At 49.8% G+C, this 14817-nt stretch overlaps 55 non-coding genes across 55 annotated transcripts; all 55 read left to right on the top strand.

Moving 5' to 3' along the window:
* The first annotated feature begins 69 nt into the window (after positions 1 to 69).
* Positions 70 to 144, top strand: trnat-ugu (transfer RNA threonine (anticodon UGU)). Its single transcript has one exon. It is a non-coding gene; the product is annotated as a tRNA-Thr (tRNA).
* Positions 145 to 450: 306 nt separating this feature from the next.
* On the top strand, positions 451 to 523 carry trnak-cuu (transfer RNA lysine (anticodon CUU)). The gene has a single exon. It is a non-coding gene; the product is annotated as a tRNA-Lys (tRNA).
* Positions 524 to 596: 73 nt separating this feature from the next.
* Positions 597 to 671, top strand: trnat-ugu (transfer RNA threonine (anticodon UGU)). Its single transcript has one exon. It is a non-coding gene; the product is annotated as a tRNA-Thr (tRNA).
* A 306-nt stretch (positions 672 to 977) lies between these two features.
* On the top strand, positions 978 to 1050 carry trnak-cuu (transfer RNA lysine (anticodon CUU)). Its single transcript has one exon. It is a non-coding gene; the product is annotated as a tRNA-Lys (tRNA).
* A 471-nt stretch (positions 1051 to 1521) lies between these two features.
* Positions 1522 to 1594, top strand: trnak-cuu (transfer RNA lysine (anticodon CUU)). The gene has a single exon. It is a non-coding gene; the product is annotated as a tRNA-Lys (tRNA).
* Positions 1595 to 1667: 73 nt separating this feature from the next.
* Positions 1668 to 1744, top strand: trnat-ugu (transfer RNA threonine (anticodon UGU)). The gene has a single exon. It is a non-coding gene; the product is annotated as a tRNA-Thr (tRNA).
* A 301-nt stretch (positions 1745 to 2045) lies between these two features.
* On the top strand, positions 2046 to 2118 carry trnak-cuu (transfer RNA lysine (anticodon CUU)). Its single transcript has one exon. It is a non-coding gene; the product is annotated as a tRNA-Lys (tRNA).
* Positions 2119 to 2191: 73 nt separating this feature from the next.
* On the top strand, positions 2192 to 2266 carry trnat-ugu (transfer RNA threonine (anticodon UGU)). The gene has a single exon. It is a non-coding gene; the product is annotated as a tRNA-Thr (tRNA).
* A 304-nt stretch (positions 2267 to 2570) lies between these two features.
* trnak-cuu (transfer RNA lysine (anticodon CUU)) lies at positions 2571 to 2643 on the top strand. The gene has a single exon. It is a non-coding gene; the product is annotated as a tRNA-Lys (tRNA).
* A 73-nt stretch (positions 2644 to 2716) lies between these two features.
* On the top strand, positions 2717 to 2791 carry trnat-ugu (transfer RNA threonine (anticodon UGU)). The gene has a single exon. It is a non-coding gene; the product is annotated as a tRNA-Thr (tRNA).
* Positions 2792 to 3098: 307 nt separating this feature from the next.
* trnak-cuu (transfer RNA lysine (anticodon CUU)) lies at positions 3099 to 3171 on the top strand. Its single transcript has one exon. It is a non-coding gene; the product is annotated as a tRNA-Lys (tRNA).
* A 73-nt stretch (positions 3172 to 3244) lies between these two features.
* Positions 3245 to 3319, top strand: trnat-ugu (transfer RNA threonine (anticodon UGU)). The gene has a single exon. It is a non-coding gene; the product is annotated as a tRNA-Thr (tRNA).
* A 306-nt stretch (positions 3320 to 3625) lies between these two features.
* Positions 3626 to 3698, top strand: trnak-cuu (transfer RNA lysine (anticodon CUU)). The gene has a single exon. It is a non-coding gene; the product is annotated as a tRNA-Lys (tRNA).
* A 73-nt stretch (positions 3699 to 3771) lies between these two features.
* trnat-ugu (transfer RNA threonine (anticodon UGU)) lies at positions 3772 to 3846 on the top strand. Its single transcript has one exon. It is a non-coding gene; the product is annotated as a tRNA-Thr (tRNA).
* A 304-nt stretch (positions 3847 to 4150) lies between these two features.
* Positions 4151 to 4223, top strand: trnak-cuu (transfer RNA lysine (anticodon CUU)). The gene has a single exon. It is a non-coding gene; the product is annotated as a tRNA-Lys (tRNA).
* A 73-nt stretch (positions 4224 to 4296) lies between these two features.
* trnat-ugu (transfer RNA threonine (anticodon UGU)) lies at positions 4297 to 4371 on the top strand. The gene has a single exon. It is a non-coding gene; the product is annotated as a tRNA-Thr (tRNA).
* Positions 4372 to 4675: 304 nt separating this feature from the next.
* On the top strand, positions 4676 to 4748 carry trnak-cuu (transfer RNA lysine (anticodon CUU)). Its single transcript has one exon. It is a non-coding gene; the product is annotated as a tRNA-Lys (tRNA).
* A 73-nt stretch (positions 4749 to 4821) lies between these two features.
* trnat-ugu (transfer RNA threonine (anticodon UGU)) lies at positions 4822 to 4896 on the top strand. The gene has a single exon. It is a non-coding gene; the product is annotated as a tRNA-Thr (tRNA).
* Positions 4897 to 5202: 306 nt separating this feature from the next.
* Positions 5203 to 5275, top strand: trnak-cuu (transfer RNA lysine (anticodon CUU)). Its single transcript has one exon. It is a non-coding gene; the product is annotated as a tRNA-Lys (tRNA).
* A 73-nt stretch (positions 5276 to 5348) lies between these two features.
* On the top strand, positions 5349 to 5423 carry trnat-ugu (transfer RNA threonine (anticodon UGU)). Its single transcript has one exon. It is a non-coding gene; the product is annotated as a tRNA-Thr (tRNA).
* A 306-nt stretch (positions 5424 to 5729) lies between these two features.
* trnak-cuu (transfer RNA lysine (anticodon CUU)) lies at positions 5730 to 5802 on the top strand. The gene has a single exon. It is a non-coding gene; the product is annotated as a tRNA-Lys (tRNA).
* Positions 5803 to 5875: 73 nt separating this feature from the next.
* trnat-ugu (transfer RNA threonine (anticodon UGU)) lies at positions 5876 to 5950 on the top strand. The gene has a single exon. It is a non-coding gene; the product is annotated as a tRNA-Thr (tRNA).
* Positions 5951 to 6256: 306 nt separating this feature from the next.
* trnak-cuu (transfer RNA lysine (anticodon CUU)) lies at positions 6257 to 6329 on the top strand. The gene has a single exon. It is a non-coding gene; the product is annotated as a tRNA-Lys (tRNA).
* A 73-nt stretch (positions 6330 to 6402) lies between these two features.
* trnat-ugu (transfer RNA threonine (anticodon UGU)) lies at positions 6403 to 6477 on the top strand. The gene has a single exon. It is a non-coding gene; the product is annotated as a tRNA-Thr (tRNA).
* A 306-nt stretch (positions 6478 to 6783) lies between these two features.
* On the top strand, positions 6784 to 6856 carry trnak-cuu (transfer RNA lysine (anticodon CUU)). The gene has a single exon. It is a non-coding gene; the product is annotated as a tRNA-Lys (tRNA).
* Positions 6857 to 6929: 73 nt separating this feature from the next.
* trnat-ugu (transfer RNA threonine (anticodon UGU)) lies at positions 6930 to 7004 on the top strand. The gene has a single exon. It is a non-coding gene; the product is annotated as a tRNA-Thr (tRNA).
* Positions 7005 to 7310: 306 nt separating this feature from the next.
* Positions 7311 to 7383, top strand: trnak-cuu (transfer RNA lysine (anticodon CUU)). The gene has a single exon. It is a non-coding gene; the product is annotated as a tRNA-Lys (tRNA).
* Positions 7384 to 7456: 73 nt separating this feature from the next.
* Positions 7457 to 7531, top strand: trnat-ugu (transfer RNA threonine (anticodon UGU)). The gene has a single exon. It is a non-coding gene; the product is annotated as a tRNA-Thr (tRNA).
* A 306-nt stretch (positions 7532 to 7837) lies between these two features.
* On the top strand, positions 7838 to 7910 carry trnak-cuu (transfer RNA lysine (anticodon CUU)). The gene has a single exon. It is a non-coding gene; the product is annotated as a tRNA-Lys (tRNA).
* A 73-nt stretch (positions 7911 to 7983) lies between these two features.
* Positions 7984 to 8058, top strand: trnat-ugu (transfer RNA threonine (anticodon UGU)). Its single transcript has one exon. It is a non-coding gene; the product is annotated as a tRNA-Thr (tRNA).
* Positions 8059 to 8364: 306 nt separating this feature from the next.
* trnak-cuu (transfer RNA lysine (anticodon CUU)) lies at positions 8365 to 8437 on the top strand. Its single transcript has one exon. It is a non-coding gene; the product is annotated as a tRNA-Lys (tRNA).
* Positions 8438 to 8510: 73 nt separating this feature from the next.
* On the top strand, positions 8511 to 8585 carry trnat-ugu (transfer RNA threonine (anticodon UGU)). Its single transcript has one exon. It is a non-coding gene; the product is annotated as a tRNA-Thr (tRNA).
* A 306-nt stretch (positions 8586 to 8891) lies between these two features.
* trnak-cuu (transfer RNA lysine (anticodon CUU)) lies at positions 8892 to 8964 on the top strand. The gene has a single exon. It is a non-coding gene; the product is annotated as a tRNA-Lys (tRNA).
* Positions 8965 to 9037: 73 nt separating this feature from the next.
* On the top strand, positions 9038 to 9112 carry trnat-ugu (transfer RNA threonine (anticodon UGU)). The gene has a single exon. It is a non-coding gene; the product is annotated as a tRNA-Thr (tRNA).
* Positions 9113 to 9419: 307 nt separating this feature from the next.
* Positions 9420 to 9492, top strand: trnak-cuu (transfer RNA lysine (anticodon CUU)). Its single transcript has one exon. It is a non-coding gene; the product is annotated as a tRNA-Lys (tRNA).
* Positions 9493 to 9565: 73 nt separating this feature from the next.
* trnat-ugu (transfer RNA threonine (anticodon UGU)) lies at positions 9566 to 9640 on the top strand. Its single transcript has one exon. It is a non-coding gene; the product is annotated as a tRNA-Thr (tRNA).
* Positions 9641 to 9944: 304 nt separating this feature from the next.
* On the top strand, positions 9945 to 10017 carry trnak-cuu (transfer RNA lysine (anticodon CUU)). Its single transcript has one exon. It is a non-coding gene; the product is annotated as a tRNA-Lys (tRNA).
* Positions 10018 to 10090: 73 nt separating this feature from the next.
* trnat-ugu (transfer RNA threonine (anticodon UGU)) lies at positions 10091 to 10165 on the top strand. The gene has a single exon. It is a non-coding gene; the product is annotated as a tRNA-Thr (tRNA).
* A 306-nt stretch (positions 10166 to 10471) lies between these two features.
* trnak-cuu (transfer RNA lysine (anticodon CUU)) lies at positions 10472 to 10544 on the top strand. Its single transcript has one exon. It is a non-coding gene; the product is annotated as a tRNA-Lys (tRNA).
* Positions 10545 to 10617: 73 nt separating this feature from the next.
* trnat-ugu (transfer RNA threonine (anticodon UGU)) lies at positions 10618 to 10692 on the top strand. The gene has a single exon. It is a non-coding gene; the product is annotated as a tRNA-Thr (tRNA).
* A 306-nt stretch (positions 10693 to 10998) lies between these two features.
* On the top strand, positions 10999 to 11071 carry trnak-cuu (transfer RNA lysine (anticodon CUU)). Its single transcript has one exon. It is a non-coding gene; the product is annotated as a tRNA-Lys (tRNA).
* A 73-nt stretch (positions 11072 to 11144) lies between these two features.
* Positions 11145 to 11219, top strand: trnat-ugu (transfer RNA threonine (anticodon UGU)). The gene has a single exon. It is a non-coding gene; the product is annotated as a tRNA-Thr (tRNA).
* Positions 11220 to 11525: 306 nt separating this feature from the next.
* On the top strand, positions 11526 to 11598 carry trnak-cuu (transfer RNA lysine (anticodon CUU)). Its single transcript has one exon. It is a non-coding gene; the product is annotated as a tRNA-Lys (tRNA).
* Positions 11599 to 11671: 73 nt separating this feature from the next.
* Positions 11672 to 11746, top strand: trnat-ugu (transfer RNA threonine (anticodon UGU)). Its single transcript has one exon. It is a non-coding gene; the product is annotated as a tRNA-Thr (tRNA).
* Positions 11747 to 12052: 306 nt separating this feature from the next.
* trnak-cuu (transfer RNA lysine (anticodon CUU)) lies at positions 12053 to 12125 on the top strand. Its single transcript has one exon. It is a non-coding gene; the product is annotated as a tRNA-Lys (tRNA).
* A 73-nt stretch (positions 12126 to 12198) lies between these two features.
* Positions 12199 to 12273, top strand: trnat-ugu (transfer RNA threonine (anticodon UGU)). Its single transcript has one exon. It is a non-coding gene; the product is annotated as a tRNA-Thr (tRNA).
* Positions 12274 to 12579: 306 nt separating this feature from the next.
* trnak-cuu (transfer RNA lysine (anticodon CUU)) lies at positions 12580 to 12652 on the top strand. The gene has a single exon. It is a non-coding gene; the product is annotated as a tRNA-Lys (tRNA).
* Positions 12653 to 12725: 73 nt separating this feature from the next.
* Positions 12726 to 12800, top strand: trnat-ugu (transfer RNA threonine (anticodon UGU)). Its single transcript has one exon. It is a non-coding gene; the product is annotated as a tRNA-Thr (tRNA).
* Positions 12801 to 13106: 306 nt separating this feature from the next.
* trnak-cuu (transfer RNA lysine (anticodon CUU)) lies at positions 13107 to 13179 on the top strand. The gene has a single exon. It is a non-coding gene; the product is annotated as a tRNA-Lys (tRNA).
* Positions 13180 to 13252: 73 nt separating this feature from the next.
* trnat-ugu (transfer RNA threonine (anticodon UGU)) lies at positions 13253 to 13327 on the top strand. Its single transcript has one exon. It is a non-coding gene; the product is annotated as a tRNA-Thr (tRNA).
* A 306-nt stretch (positions 13328 to 13633) lies between these two features.
* Positions 13634 to 13706, top strand: trnak-cuu (transfer RNA lysine (anticodon CUU)). Its single transcript has one exon. It is a non-coding gene; the product is annotated as a tRNA-Lys (tRNA).
* Positions 13707 to 13779: 73 nt separating this feature from the next.
* trnat-ugu (transfer RNA threonine (anticodon UGU)) lies at positions 13780 to 13854 on the top strand. The gene has a single exon. It is a non-coding gene; the product is annotated as a tRNA-Thr (tRNA).
* A 306-nt stretch (positions 13855 to 14160) lies between these two features.
* On the top strand, positions 14161 to 14233 carry trnak-cuu (transfer RNA lysine (anticodon CUU)). Its single transcript has one exon. It is a non-coding gene; the product is annotated as a tRNA-Lys (tRNA).
* A 73-nt stretch (positions 14234 to 14306) lies between these two features.
* Positions 14307 to 14381, top strand: trnat-ugu (transfer RNA threonine (anticodon UGU)). Its single transcript has one exon. It is a non-coding gene; the product is annotated as a tRNA-Thr (tRNA).
* Positions 14382 to 14687: 306 nt separating this feature from the next.
* trnak-cuu (transfer RNA lysine (anticodon CUU)) lies at positions 14688 to 14760 on the top strand. Its single transcript has one exon. It is a non-coding gene; the product is annotated as a tRNA-Lys (tRNA).
* Positions 14761 to 14817: the final 57 nt, after the last annotated feature.

Below are 14817 nucleotides of genomic sequence, written 5' to 3' on the forward strand. Positions count from 1 at the left end.
TACATTATGGAGGCCGATCCTTCACGCTGAGAGGCTTCGAGTAGTTGAATCAACTATTTCCCATTCAGAGGTGCTGTGGCTTAGCTGGTTGAAAGCGCCTGTCTTGTAAACAGGAGATCCTGGGTTCAATTCCCAGCAGCGCCTCACCTTTGTCTGTTTTATACGACTGGCACATTTCTTACCTTCACCCACAATATTGTGGATTCAGACGTTTTCCGTCACAAAGGTCCCCGACGAGAATGCCTCTGGAAGCAACATGGTAAGCCTGGATGGCACAGGGGTTAGAGCATGCCATTCTTTGTTGGTAGACTATACACCCAGCGAATTTGAAACAGTCATTTGAAACGGTGTCTGGACAAATTGTCAGCCTTGTGGACACAGGCCAAGCGTTTGAAACAATAACTGCCACAAAGGCCCCCGACCAGAATGCCTGTAGATGCAAAGCAGCAAGCCCGGCTAGCTCAGTCGGTAGAGCATGAGACTCTTAATCTCAGGGTCGTGGGTTCGAGCCCCACGTTGGGCGTGTTTACATTATGGAGGCCGATCCTTCACGCTGAGAGGTTTCGAGTAGTTGAATCAACTATTGCCCATTCAGAGGTGCTGTGGCTTAGCTGGTTGAAAGCGCCTGTCTTGTAAACAGGAGATCCTGGGTTCAACTCCCAGCAGCGCCTCACCTGTGTCTGTGTTATACAACTGGCACGTTTCTTACCTTCACCCACAATATTGTGGATTCACACGTTTTCCGTCACAAAGGTCCCCGACGAGAATGCCTCTGGAAGCGACATGGTAAGCCTGGATGGCACAGGGGTTAGAGCATGCCACTCTTTGTTGGTAGACTATACACCCAGCGAATTTGAAACAGTCATTTGAAACAGTGTCTGGACAAAATGTCAGCCTTGTGGACACAGGCCAAGCATTTGAAACAATAACTGCCACAAAGTTCCCCGACCAGAATGCCTGTAGCTGCAAAGCAGTAAGCCCGGCTAGCTCAGTCGGTAGAGCATGAGACTCTTAATCTCAGGGTTGTGGGTTCGAGCCCCACGTTGGGCGTGTTTACATTATGGAGGCCGATCCTTCACGCTGAGAGGCTTCGAGTAGTTGAATCAACTATTGCCCATTCAGAGGTGCTGTGGCTTACCTGGTTGAAAGCTTCTGTCTTGTAAACAGGAGATCCTGGGTTCAACTCCCAGCAGCGGTTCAACTCCCAGCAGCGCCTCACCTGTGTTTGTTTTATACAACTGGCACATTTTTTATCTTCACCCACAATATTGTGGATTCAGGCGTTTTCCGTCACAAAGGTCCCGACGAGAATGCCTCTGGAAGCGACATGGTAAGCCTGGATGGCACAGGGGTTAGAGCATGCCACTCTTTGTTGGTAGACTATACACCCAGCGAATTTGAAACAGTCATTTGAAACAGTGTCTGGACAAAATGTCAGCCTTGTGGACACAGGCCAAGCGTTTGAAACATTAACTGCCACAAAGTTCCCCAACCAGAATGCCTGTAGCTGCAAAGCAGTAAGCCCGGCTAGCTCAGTCGGTAGAGCATGAGACTCTTAATCTCAGGGTCGTGGGTTCGAGCCCCACGTTGGGCGTGTTTACATTATGGAGGCCGATCCTTCACGCTTAGTGGCTTCGAGTAGTTGAATCAACTATTGCCCAGTCAGAGGTGTTGTGGCTTAGCTGGTTGAAAGCGCCTGTCTTGTAAACAGGAGATCCTGGGTTCAACTCCCAGCAGCGCGTCACCTGTGTCTGTTTTATACAACTGGCACATTTTTTATCTTCACCCACAATATTGTGGATTCACACGTTTTCCGTCACAAAGGACCCGACGAGAATGCCTCTGGAAGCGACATGGTAAGCCTGGATGGCACAGGGGTTAGAGCATGCCACTCTTTGTTGGTAGACTATACACCAAGGGAATTTGAAACAGTCATTTGAAACGGTGTCTGGACAAAATGTCAGCCTTGTGGACACAGGCCAAGTTTGAAACAATAACTGCCACAAAGGCCCCCGACCAGAATGCCTGTAGCTGCCAAGCAGTAAGCCCGGCTAGCTCAGTCGGTAGAGCATGAGACTCTTAATCTCAGGGTCGTGGGTTCGAGCCCCACGTTGGGCGTGTTTACATTATGGAGGCCGATCCTTCATGCTTAGTGGCTTCGAGTAGTTGAATCAACTATTGGCCATTCAGAGGTGCTGTGGCTTAGCTGGTTGAAAGCGCCTGTCTTGTAAACAGGAGATCCTGGGTTCAACTCCCAGCAGCGCCTCACCTGTGTCTGTTTTATACAACTGGCACATTTCTTACCTTCACCCACAATATTGTGGATTCAGACATTTTCCGTCACAAAGGTCCCCGACGAGAATGCCTCTGGAAGCAACATGGTAAGCCTGGATGGCTCAGGGGTTAGAGCATGCCACTCTTTGTTGGTAGACTATACACCAAGGGAATTTGAAACAGTCATTTGAAACGGTGTCTGGACAAAATGTCAGCCTTGTGGACACAGGCCAAGTTTGAAACAATAACTGCCACAAAGGCCCCCGACCAGAATGCCTGTAGCTGCCAAGCAGTAAGCCCAGCTAGCTCAGTCGGTAGAGCATGAGACTCTTAATCTCAGGGTCGTGGGTTCGAGCCCCACGTTGGGCGTGTTTACATTATGGAGGCCGATCCTTCATGCTTAGTGGCTTCGAGTAGTTGAATCAACTATTGGCCATTCAGAGGTGCTGTGGCTTAGCTGGTTGAAAGCGCCTGTCTTGTAAACAGGAGATCCTGGGTTCAACTCCCAGCAGCGCCTCACCTGTGTCTGTTTTATACAACTGGCACATTTCTTACCTTCACCCACAATATTGTGGATTCAGACATTTTCCGTCACAAAGGTCCCCGACGAGAATGCCTCTGGAAGCGACATGGTAAGCCTGGATGGCACAGGGGTTAGAGCATGCCACTCTTTGTTGGTAGACTATACACCCAGCGAATTTGAAACAGTCATTTGAAACGGTGTCTGGACAAAATGTCAGCCTTGTGGACACAGGCCAAGCGTTTTTTAACAATAACTGCCACAAAGGCCCCCGACCAGAATGCCTGTAGCTGCCAAGCAGTAAGCCCGGCTAGCTCAGTCGGTAGAGCATGAGACTCTTAATCTCAGGGTCGTGGGTTCGAGCCCCATGTTGGGCGTGTTTACATTATGGAGGCCGATCCTTCACGCTTAGTGGCTTCGAGTAGTTGAATCAACTATTGGCCATTCAGAGGTGCTGTGGCTTAGCTGGTTGAAAGCGCCTGTCTTGTAAACAGGAGATCCTGGGTTCAACTCCCAGCAGCGCCTCACCTGTGTCTGTTTTATACAACTGGCACATTTCTTACCTTCACCCACAATATTGTGGATTCAGACATTTTCCGTCACAAAGGTCCCAGACGAGAATGGCTCTGGAAGCGACATGGTAAGCCTGGATGGCACAGGGGTTAGAGCATGCCACTCTTTGTTGGTAGACTATACACCCAGCGAATTTGAAACAGTCATTTGAAACGGTGTCTGGACAAAATGTCAGCCTTGTGGACACAGGCCAAGCGTTTGAAACAATAACTGCCACAAAGGCCCCCGACCAGAATGCCTGTAGCTGCAAAGCAGTAAGCCCGGCTAGCTCAGTCGGTAGAGCATGAGACTCTTAATCTCAGGGTCGTGGGTTCGAGCCCCACGTTGGGCGTGTTTACATTATGGAGGCCGATCCTTCACGCTTAGTGGCTTCGAGTAGTTGAATCAACTATTGGCCATTCAGAGGTGCTGTGGCTTAGCTGGTTGAAAGCGCCTGTCTTGTAAACAGGAGATCCTGGGTTCAACTCCCAGCAGCGCCTCACCTGTGTCTGTTTTATACAACTGGCACATTTCTTACCTTCACCCACAATATTGTGGATTCAGACATTTTCCGTCACAAAGGTCCCCGACGAGAATGCCTCTGGAAGCAACATGGTAAGCCTGGATGGCTCAGGGGTTAGAGCATGCCACTCTTTGTTGGTAGACTATACACCCAGCGAATTTGAAACAGTCATTTGAAACGGTGTCTGGACAAAATGTCAGCCTTGTGGACACAGGCCAAGTTTGAAACAATAACTGCCACAAAGGCCCCTGACCAGAATGCCTGTAGCTGTCAAGCAGTAAGCCCGGCTAGCTCAGTCGGTAAAGCATGAGACTCTTAATCTCAGGGTCGTGGGTTCGAGCCCCACGTTGGGCGTGTTTACATTATGGAGGCCGATCCTTCATGCTTAGTGGCTTCGAGTAGTTGAATCAACTATTGGCCATTCAGAGGTGCTGTGGCTTAGCTGGTTGAAAGCGCCTGTCTTGTAAACAGGAGATCCTGGGTTCAACTCCCAGCAGCGCCTCACCTGTGTCTGTTTTATACAACTGGCACATTTCTTACCTTCACCCACAATATTGTGGATTCAGACATTTTCCGTCACAAAGGTCCCAGACGAGAATGGCTCTGGAAGCGACATGGTAAGCCTGGATGGCACAGGGGTTAGAGCATGCCACTCTTTGTTGGTAGACTATACACCCAGCGAATTTGAAACAGTCATTTGAAACGGTGTCTGGACAAAATGTCAGCCTTGTGGACACAGGCCAAGTTTGAAACATTAACTGCCACAAAGGCCCCCGACCAGAATGCCTGTAGCTGCCAAGCAGTAAGCCCGGCTAGCTCAGTCGGTAGAGCATGAGACTCTTAATCTCAGGGTCGTGGGTTCGAGCCCCACGTTGGGTGTGTTTACATTATGGAGGCCGATCCTTCATGCTTAGTGGCTTCGAGTAGTTGAATCAACTATTGGCCATTCAGAGGTGCTGTGGCTTAGCTGGTTGAAAGCGCCTGTCTTGTAAACAGGAGATCCTGGGTTCAACTCCCAGCAGCGCCTCACCTGTGTCTGTTTTATACAACTGGCACATTTCTTACCTTCACCCACAATATTGTGGATTCAGACATTTTCCGTCACAAAGGTCCCAGACGAGAATGCCTCTGGAAGCGACATGGTAAGCCTGGATGGCACAGGGGTTAGAGCATGCCACTCTTTGTTGGTAGACTATACACCCAGCGAATTTGAAACAGTCATTTGAAACGGTGTCTGGACAAAATGTCAGCCTTGTGGACACAGGCCAAGCGTTTGAAACAATAACTGCCACAAAGGCCCCCGACCAGAATGCCTGTAGCTGCCAAGCAGTAAGCCCGGCTAGCTCAGTCGGTAGAGCATGAGACTCTTAATCTCAGGGTCGTGGGTTCGAGCCCCACGTTGGGCGTGTTTACATTATGGAGGCCGATCCTTCACGCTTAGTGGCTTCGAGTAGTTGAATCAACTATTGGCCATTCAGAGGTGCTGTGGCTTAGCTGGTTGAAAGCGCCTGTCTTGTAAACAGGAGATCCTGGGTTCAACTCCCAGCAGCGCCTCACCTGTGTCTGTTTTATACAACTGGCACATTTCTTACCTTCACCCACAATATTGTGGATTCAGACATTTTCCGTCACAAAGGTCCCAGACAAGAATGGCTCTGGAAGCGACATGGTAAGCCTGGATGGCACAGGGGTTAGAGCATGCCACTCTTTGTTGGTAGACTATACACCCAGCGAATTTGAAACAGTCATTTGAAACGGTGTCTGGACAAAATGTCAGCCTTGTGGACACAGGCCAAGCGTTTGAAACAATAACTGCCACAAAGGCCCCCGACCAGAATGCCTGTAGCTGCAAAGCAGTAAGCCCGGCTAGCTCAGTCGGTAGAGCATGAGACTCTTAATCTCAGGGTCGTGGGTTCGAGCCCCACGTTGGGCGTGTTTACATTATGGAGGCCGATCCTTCACGCTTAGTGGCTTCGAGTAGTTGAATCAACTATTGGCCATTCAGAGGTGCTGTGGCTTAGCTGGTTGAAAGTGCCTGTCTTGTAAACAGGAGATCCTGGGTTCATCTCCCAGCAGCGCCTCACCTGTTTCTGTTTTATACAACTGGCACATTTTTTATCTTCACCCACAATATTGTGGATTCAGACATTTTCCGTCACAAAGGTCCCCGACGAGAATGCCTCTGGAAGCAACATGGTAAGCCTGGATGGCACAGGGGTTAGAGCATGCCACTCTTTGTTGGTAGACTATACACCCAGCGAATTTGAAACAGTCATTTGAAACGGTGTCTGGACAAAATGTCAGCCTTGTGGACACAGGCCAAGCGTTTGAAACAATAACTGCCACAAAGGCCCCCGACCAAAATGCCTGTAGCTGCCAAGCAGTAAGCCCGGCTAGCTCAGTCGGTAGAGCATGAGACTCTTAATCTCAGGGTCGTGGGTTCGAGCCCCACGTTGGGTGTGTTTACATTATGGAGGCCGATCCTTCACGCTTAGTGGCTTCGAGTAGTTGAATCAACTATTGGCTATTCAGAGGTGCTGTGGCTTAGCTGGTTGAAAGCGCCTGTCTTGTAAACAGGAGATCCTGGGTTCAACTCCCAGCAGCGCCTCACCTGTGTCTGTTTTATACAACTGGCACATTTCTTACCTTCACCCACAATATTGTGGATTCAGACATTTTCCGTCACAAAGGTCCCAGACGAGAATGCCTCTGGAAGCGACATGGTAAGCCTGGATGGCACAGGGGTTAGAGCATGCCACTCTTTGTTGGTAGACTATACACCCAGCGAATTTGAAACAGTCATTTGAAACGGTGTCTGGACAAAATGTCAGCCTTGTGGACACAGGCCAAGCGTTTGAAACAATAACTGCCACAAAGGCCCCCGACCAGAATGCCTGTAGCTGCAAACCAGTAAGCCCGGCTAGCTCAGTCGGTAGAGCATGAGACTCTTAATCTCAGGGTCGTGGGTTCGAGCCCCACGTTGGGTGTGTTTACATTATGGAGGCCGATCCTTCACGCTTAGTGGCTTCGAGTAGTTGAATCAACTATTGGCCATTCAGAGGTGCTGTGGCTTAGCTGGTTGAAAGCGCCTGTCTTGTAAACAGGAGATCCTGGGTTCAACTCCCAGCAGCGCCTCACCTGTGTCTGTTTTATACAACTGGCACATTTCTTACCTTCACCCACAATATTGTGGATTCAGACATTTTCCGTCACAAAGGTCCCAGACGAGAATGCCTCTGGAAGCGACATGGTAAGCCTGGATGGCACAGGGGTTAGAGCATGCCACTCTTTGTTGGTAGACTATACACCCAGCGAATTTGAAACAGTCATTTGAAACGGTGTCTGGACAAAATGTCAGCCTTGTGGACACAGGCCAAGCGTTTGAAACAATAACTGCCACAAAGGCCCCCGACCAGAATGCCTGTAGCTGCAAACCAGTAAGCCCGGCTAGCTCAGTCGGTAGAGCATGAGACTCTTAATCTCAGGGTCGTGGGTTCGAGCCCCACGTTGGGTGTGTTTACATTATGGAGGCCGATCCTTCACGCTTAGTGGCTTCGAGTAGTTGAATCAACTATTGGCCATTCAGAGGTGCTGTGGCTTAGCTGGTTGAAAGCGCCTGTCTTGTAAACAGGAGATCCTGGGTTCAACTCCCAGCAGCGCCTCACCTGTGTCTGTTTTATACAACTGGCACATTTCTTACCTTCACCCACAATATTGTGGATTCAGACATTTTCCGTCACAAAGGTCCCAGACGAGAATGGCTCTGGAAGCGACATGGTAAGCCTGGATGGCACAGGGGTTAGAGCATGCCACTCTTTGTTGGTAGACTATACACCCAGCGAATTTGAAACAGTCATTTGAAACGGTGTCTGGACAAAATGTCAGCCTTGTGGACACAGGCCAAGCGTTTGAAACAATAACTGCCACAAAGGCCCCCGACCAGAATGCCTGTAGCTGCAAAGCAGTAAGCCCGGCTAGCTCAGTCGGTAGAGCATGAGACTCTTAATCTCAGGGTCGTGGGTTCGAGCCCCACGTTGGGCGTGTTTACATTATGGAGGCCGATCCTTCACGCTTAGTGGCTTCGAGTAGTTGAATCAACTATTGGCCATTCAGAGGTGCTGTGGCTTAGCTGGTTGAAAGCGCCTGTCTTGTAAACAGGAGATCCTGGGTTCAACTCCCAGCAGCGCCTCACCTGTTTCTGTTTTATACAACTGGCACATTTCTTACCTTCACCCACAATATTGTGGATTCAGACATTTTCCGTCACAAAGGTCCCCGACGAGAATGCCTCTGGAAGCGACATGGTAAGCCTGGATGGCACAGGGGTTAGAGCATGCCACTCTTTGTTGGTAGACTATACACCCAGCAAATTTGAAACAGTCATTTGAAACGGTGTCTGGACAAAATGTCAGCCTTGTGGACACAGGCCAAGCGTTTGAAACAATAACTGCCACAAAGGCCCCCGACCAGAATGCCTGTAGCTGCAAAGCAGTAAGCCCGGCTAGCTCAGTCGGTAGAGCATGAGACTCTTAATCTCAGGGTCGTGGGTTCGAGCCCCACGTTGGGCGTGTTTACATTATGGAGGCCGATCCTTCACGCTTAGTGGCTTCGAGTAGTTGAATCAACTATTGGCCATTCAGAGGTGCTGTGGCTTAGCTGGTTGAAAGCGCCTGTCTTGTAAACAGGAGATCCTGGGCTCAACTCCCAGCAGCGCCTCACCTGTTTCTGTTTTATACAACTGGCACATTTTTTATCTTCACCCACAATATTGTGGATTCAGACATTTTCCGTCACAAAGGTCCCCGACGAGAATGCCTCTGGAAGCAACATGGTAAGCCTGGATGGCACAGGGGTTAGAGCATGCCACTCTTTGTTGGTAGACTATACACCCAGCGAATTTGAAACAGTCATTTGAAACGGTGTCTGGACAAAATGTCAGCCTTGTGGACACAGGCCAAGCGTTTGAAACAATAACTGCCACAAAGGCCCCCGACCAGAATGCCTGTAGCTGCCAAGCAGTAAGCCCGGCTAGCTCAGTCGGTAGAGCATGAGACTCTTAATCTCAGGGTCGTGGGTTCGAGCCCCACGTTGGGCGTGTTTACATTATGGAGGCCGATCCTTCACGCTTAGTGGCTTCGAGTAGTTGAATCAACTATTGGCCATTCAGAGGTGCTGTGGCTTAGCTGGTTGAAAGCGCATGTCTTGTAAACAGGAGATCCTGGGTTCAACTCCCAGCAGCGCCTCACCTGTTTCTGTTTTATACAACTGGCACATTTTTTATCTTCACCCACAATATTGTGGATTCAGACATTTTCCGTCACAAAGGTCCCCGACGAGAATGCCTCTGGAAGCAACATGGTAAGCCTGGATGGCACAGGGGTTAGAGCATGCCACTCTTTGTTGGTAGACTATACACCCAGCGAATTTGAAACAGTCATTTGAAACGGTGTCTGGACAAAATGTCAGCCTTGTGGACACAGGCCAAGCGTTTTTTAACAATAACTGCCACAAAGGCCCCCGACCAGAATGCCTGTAGCTGCCAAGCAGTAAGCCCGGCTAGCTCAGTCGGTAGAGCATGAGACTCTTAATCTCAGGGTCGTGGGTTCGAGCCCCACGTTGGGCGTGTTTACATTATGGAGGCCGATCCTTCACGCTTAGTGGCTTCGAGTAGTTGAATCAACTATTGGCCATTCAGAGGTGCTGTGGCTTAGCTGGTTGAAAGCGCCTGTCTTGTAAACAGGAGATCCTGGGTTCAACTCCAAGCAGCGCCTCACCTGTGTCTGTTTTATACAACTGGCACATTTCTTACCTTCACCCACAATATTGTGGATTCAGACATTTTCCGTCACAAAGGTCCCCGACGAGAATGCCTCTGGAAGCAACATGGTAAGCCTGGATGGCTCAGGGGTTAGAGCATGCCACTCTTTGTTGGTAGACTATACACCCAGCGAATTTGAAACAGTCATTTGAAACGGTGTCTGGACAAAATGTCAGCCTTGTGGACACAGGCCAAGTTTGAAACAATAACTGCCACAAAGGCCCCCGACCAGAATGCCTGTAGCTGCCAAGCAGTAAGCCCGGCTAGCTCAGTCGGTAGAGCATGAGACTCTTAATCTCAGGGTCGTGGGTTCGAGCCCCACGTTGGGCGTGTTTACATTATGGAGGCCGATCCTTCATGCTTAGTGGCTTCGAGTAGTTGAATCAACTATTGGCCATTCAGAGGTGCTGTGGCTTAGCTGGTTGAAAGCGCCTGTCTTGTAAACAGGAGATCCTGGGTTCAACTCCCAGCAGCGCCTCACCTGTGTCTGTTTTATACAACTGGCACATTTCTTACCTTCACCCACAATATTGTGGATTCAGACATTTTCCGTCACAAAGGTCCCAGACGAGAATGCCTCTGGAAGCGACATGGTAAGCCTGGATGGCACAGGGGTTAGAGCATGCCACTCTTTGTTGGTAGACTATACACCCAGCGAATTTGAAACAGTCATTTGAAACGGTGTCTGGACAAAATGTCAGCCTTGTGGACACAGGCCAAGCGTTTGAAACAATAACTGCCACAAAGGCCCCCGACCAGAATGCCTGTAGCTGCCAAGCAGTAAGCCCGGCTAGCTCAGTCGGTAGAGCATGAGACTCTTAATCTCAGGGTCGTGGGTTCGAGCCCCACGTTGGGCGTGTTTACATTATGGAGGCCGATCCTTCACGCTTAGTGGCTTCGAGTAGTTGAATCAACTATTGGCCATTCAGAGGTGCTGTGGCTTAGCTGGTTGAAAGCGCCTGTCTTGTAAACAGGAGATCCTGGGTTCAACTCCCAGCAGCGCCTCACCTGTGTCTGTTTTATACAACTGGCACATTTCTTACCTTCACCCACAATATTGTGGATTCAGACATTTTCCGTCACAAAGGTCCCAGACAAGAATGGCTCTGGAAGCGACATGGTAAGCCTGGATGGCACAGGGGTTAGAGCATGCCACTCTTTGTTGGTAGACTATACACCCAGCGAATTTGAAACAGTCATTTGAAACGGTGTCTGGACAAAATGTCAGCCTTGTGGACACAGGCCAAGCGTTTGAAACAATAACTGCCACAAAGGCCCCCGACCAGAATGCCTGTAGCTGCAAAGCAGTAAGCCCGGCTAGCTCAGTCGGTAGAGCATGAGACTCTTAATCTCAGGGTCGTGGGTTCGAGCCCCACGTTGGGCGTGTTTACATTATGGAGGCCGATCCTTCACGCTTAGTGGCTTCGAGTAGTTGAATCAACTATTGGCCATTCAGAGGTGCTGTGGCTTAGCTGGTTGAAAGTGCCTGTCTTGTAAACAGGAGATCCTGGGTTCAACTCCCAGCAGCGCCTCACCTGTTTCTGTTTTATACAACTGGCACATTTTTTATCTTCACCCACAATATTGTGGATTCAGACATTTTCCGTCACAAAGGTCCCCGACGAGAATGCCTTTGGAAGCAACATGGTAAGCCTGGATGGCACAGGGGTTAGAGCATGCCACTCTTTGTTGGTAGACTATACACCCAGCGAATTTGAAACAGTCATTTGAAACGGTGTCTGGACAAAATGTCAGCCTTGTGGACACAGGCCAAGCGTTTGAAACAATAACTGCCACAAAGGCCCCCGACCAAAATGCCTGTAGCTGCCAAGCAGTAAGCCCGGCTAGCTCAGTCGGTAGAGCATGAGACTCTTAATCTCAGGGTCGTGGGTTCGAGCCCCACGTTGGGTGTGTTTACATTATGGAGGCCGATCCTTCACGCTTAGTGGCTTCGAGTAGTTGAATCAACTATTGGCCATTCAGAGGTGCTGTGGCTTAGCTGGTTGAAAGCGCCTGTCTTGTGAACAGGAGATCCTGGGTTCAACTCCCAGCAGCGCCTCACCTGTGTCTGTTTTATACAACTGGCACATTTCTTACCTTCACCCACAATATTGTGGATTCAGACATTTTCCGTCACAAAGGTCCCAGACGAGAATGCCTCTGGAAGCGACATGGTAAGCCTGGATGGCACAGGGGTTAGAGCATGCCACTCTTTGTTGGTAGACTATACACCCAGCGAATTTGAAACAGTCATTTGAAATGGTGTCTGGACAAAATGTCAGCCTTGTGGACACAGGCCAAGCGTTTGAAACAATAACTGCCACAAAGGCCCCCGACCAGAATGCCTGTAGCTGCAAACCAGTAAGCCCGGCTAGCTCAGTCGGTAGAGCATGAGACTCTTAATCTCAGGGTCGTGGGTTCGAGCCCCACGTTGGGTGTGTTTACATTATGGAGGCCGATCCTTCACGCTTAGTGGCTTCGAGTAGTTGAATCAACTATTGGCCATTCAGAGGTGCTGTGGCTTAGCTGGTTGAAAGCGCCTGTCTTGTAAACAGGAGATCCTGGGTTCAACTCCCAGCAGCGCCTCACCTGTGTCTGTTTTATACAACTGGCACATTTCTTACCTTCACCCACAATATTGTGGATTCAGACATTTTCCGTCACAAAGGTCCCAGACGAGAATGGCTCTGGAAGCGACATGGTAAGCCTGGATGGCACAGGGGTTAGAGCATGCCACTCTTTGTTGGTAGACTATACACCCAGCGAATTTGAAACAGTCATTTGAAACGGTGTCTGGACAAAATGTCAGCCTTGTGGACACAGGCCAAGCGTTTGAAACAATAACTGCCACAAAGGCCCCCGACCAGAATGCCTGTAGCTGCAAAGCAGTAAGCCCGGCTAGCTCAGTCGGTAGAGCATGAGACTCTTAATCTCAGGGTCGTGGGTTCGAGCCCCACGTTGGGCGTGTTTACATTATGGAGGCCGATCCTTCACGCTTAGTGGCTTCGAGTAGTTGAATCAACTATTGGCCATTCAGAGGTGCTGTGGCTTAGCTGGTTGAAAGCGCCTGTCTTGTAAACAGGAGATCCTGGGTTCAACTCCCAGCAGCGCCTCACCTGTGTCTGTTTTATACAACTGGCACATTTCTTACCTTCACCCACAATATTGTGGATTCAGACATTTTCCGTCACAAAGGTCCCAGACGAGAATGGCTCTGGAAGCGACATGGTAAGCCTGGATGGCACAGGGGTTAGAGCATGCCACTCTTTGTTGGTAGACTATACACCCAGCGAATTTGAAACAGTCATTTGAAACGGTGTCTGGACAAAATGTCAGCCTTGTGGACACAGGCCAAGCGTTTGAAACAATAACTGCCACAAAGGCCCCCGACCAGAATGCCTGTAGCTGCAAAGCAGTAAGCCCGGCTAGCTCAGTCGGTAGAGCATGAGACTCTTAATCTCAGGGTCGTGGGTTCGAGCCCCACGTTGGGCGTGTTTACATTATGGAGGCCGATCCTTCACGCTTAGTGGCTTCGAGTAGTTGAATCAACTATTGGCCATTCAGAGGTGCTGTGGCTTAGCTGGTTGAAAGCGCCTGTCTTGTAAACAGGAGATCTTGGGTTCAACTCCCAGCAGCGCCTCACCTGTTTCTGTTTTATACAACTGGCACATTTCTTACCTTCACCCACAATATTGTGGATTCAGACATTTTCCGTCACAAAGGTCCCCGACGAGAATGCCTCTGGAAGCGACATGGTAAGCCTGGATGGCACAGGGGTTAGAGCATGCCACTCTTTGTTGGTAGACTATACACCCAGCAAATTTGAAACAGTCATTTGAAACGGTGTCTGGACAAAATGTCAGCCTTGTGGACACAGGCCAAGCGTTTGAAACAATAACTGCCACAAAGGCCCCCGACCAGAATGCCTGTAGCTGCAAAGCAGTAAGCCCGGCTAGCTCAGTCGGTAGAGCATGAGACTCTTAATCTCAGGGTCGTGGGTTTGAGCCCCACGTTGGGCGTGTTTACATTATGGAGGCCGATCCTTCACGCTTAGTGGCTTCGAGTAGTTGAATCAACTATTGGCCATTCAGAGGTGCTGTGGCTTAGCTGGTTGAAAGCGCCTGTCTTGTAAACAGGAGATCCTGGGTTCAACTCCCAGCAGCGCCTCACCTGTTTCTGTTTTATACAACTGGCACATTTTTTATCTTCACCCACAATATTGTGGATTCAGACATTTTCCGTCACAAAGGTCCCCGACGAGAATGCCTCTGGAAGCGACATGGTAAGCCTGGATGGCACAGGGGTTAGAGCATGCCACTCTTTGTTGGTAGACTATACACCCAGCGAATTTGAAACAGTCATTTGAAACGGTGTCTGGACAAAATGTCAGCCTTGTGGACACAGGCCAAGCGTTTGAAACAATAACTGCCACAAAGGCCCCCGACCAGAATGCCTGTAGCTGCAAAGCAGTAAGCCCGGCTAGCTCAGTCAGTAGAGCATGAGACTCTTAATCTCAGGGTCGTGGGTTCGAGCCCCACGTTGGGCGTGTTTACATTATGGAGGCCGATCCTTCACGCTTAGTGGCTTCGAGTAGTTGAATCAACTATTGGCCATTCAGAGGTGCTGTGGCTTAGCTGGTTGAAAGCGCCTGTCTTGTGAACAGGAGATCCTGGGTTCAACTCCCAGCAGCGCCTCACCTGTGTCTGTTTTATACAACTGGCACATTTCTTACCTTCACCCACAATATTGTGGATTCAGACGTTTTCCGTCACAAAGGTCCCAGACGAGAATGCCTCCGGAAGCGACATGGTAAGCCTGGATGGCACAGGGGTTAGAGCATGCCACTCTTTGTTGGTAGACTATACACCCAGCGAATTTGAAACAGTCATTTGAAACGGTGTCTGGACAAAATGTCAGCCTTGTGGACACAGGCCAAGCGTTTGAAACAATAACTGCCACAAAGGCCCCCGACCAGAATGCCTGTAGCTGCCAAGCGGTAAGCCCGGCTAGCTCAGTCGGTAGAGCATGAGACTCTTAATCTCAGGGTCGTGGGTTCGAGCCCCACGTTGGGCGTGTTTACATTATGGAGGCCGATCCTTCACGCTTAGTGGCTTCGAGTAGTTGAATCAA

Source organism: Hypomesus nipponensis, chromosome 18 (assembly GCF_054491055.1).
Source record: "Hypomesus nipponensis isolate SF chromosome 18, ASM5449105v1, whole genome shotgun sequence".
Lineage (NCBI taxonomy): Eukaryota > Metazoa > Chordata > Actinopteri > Osmeriformes > Osmeridae > Hypomesus > Hypomesus nipponensis.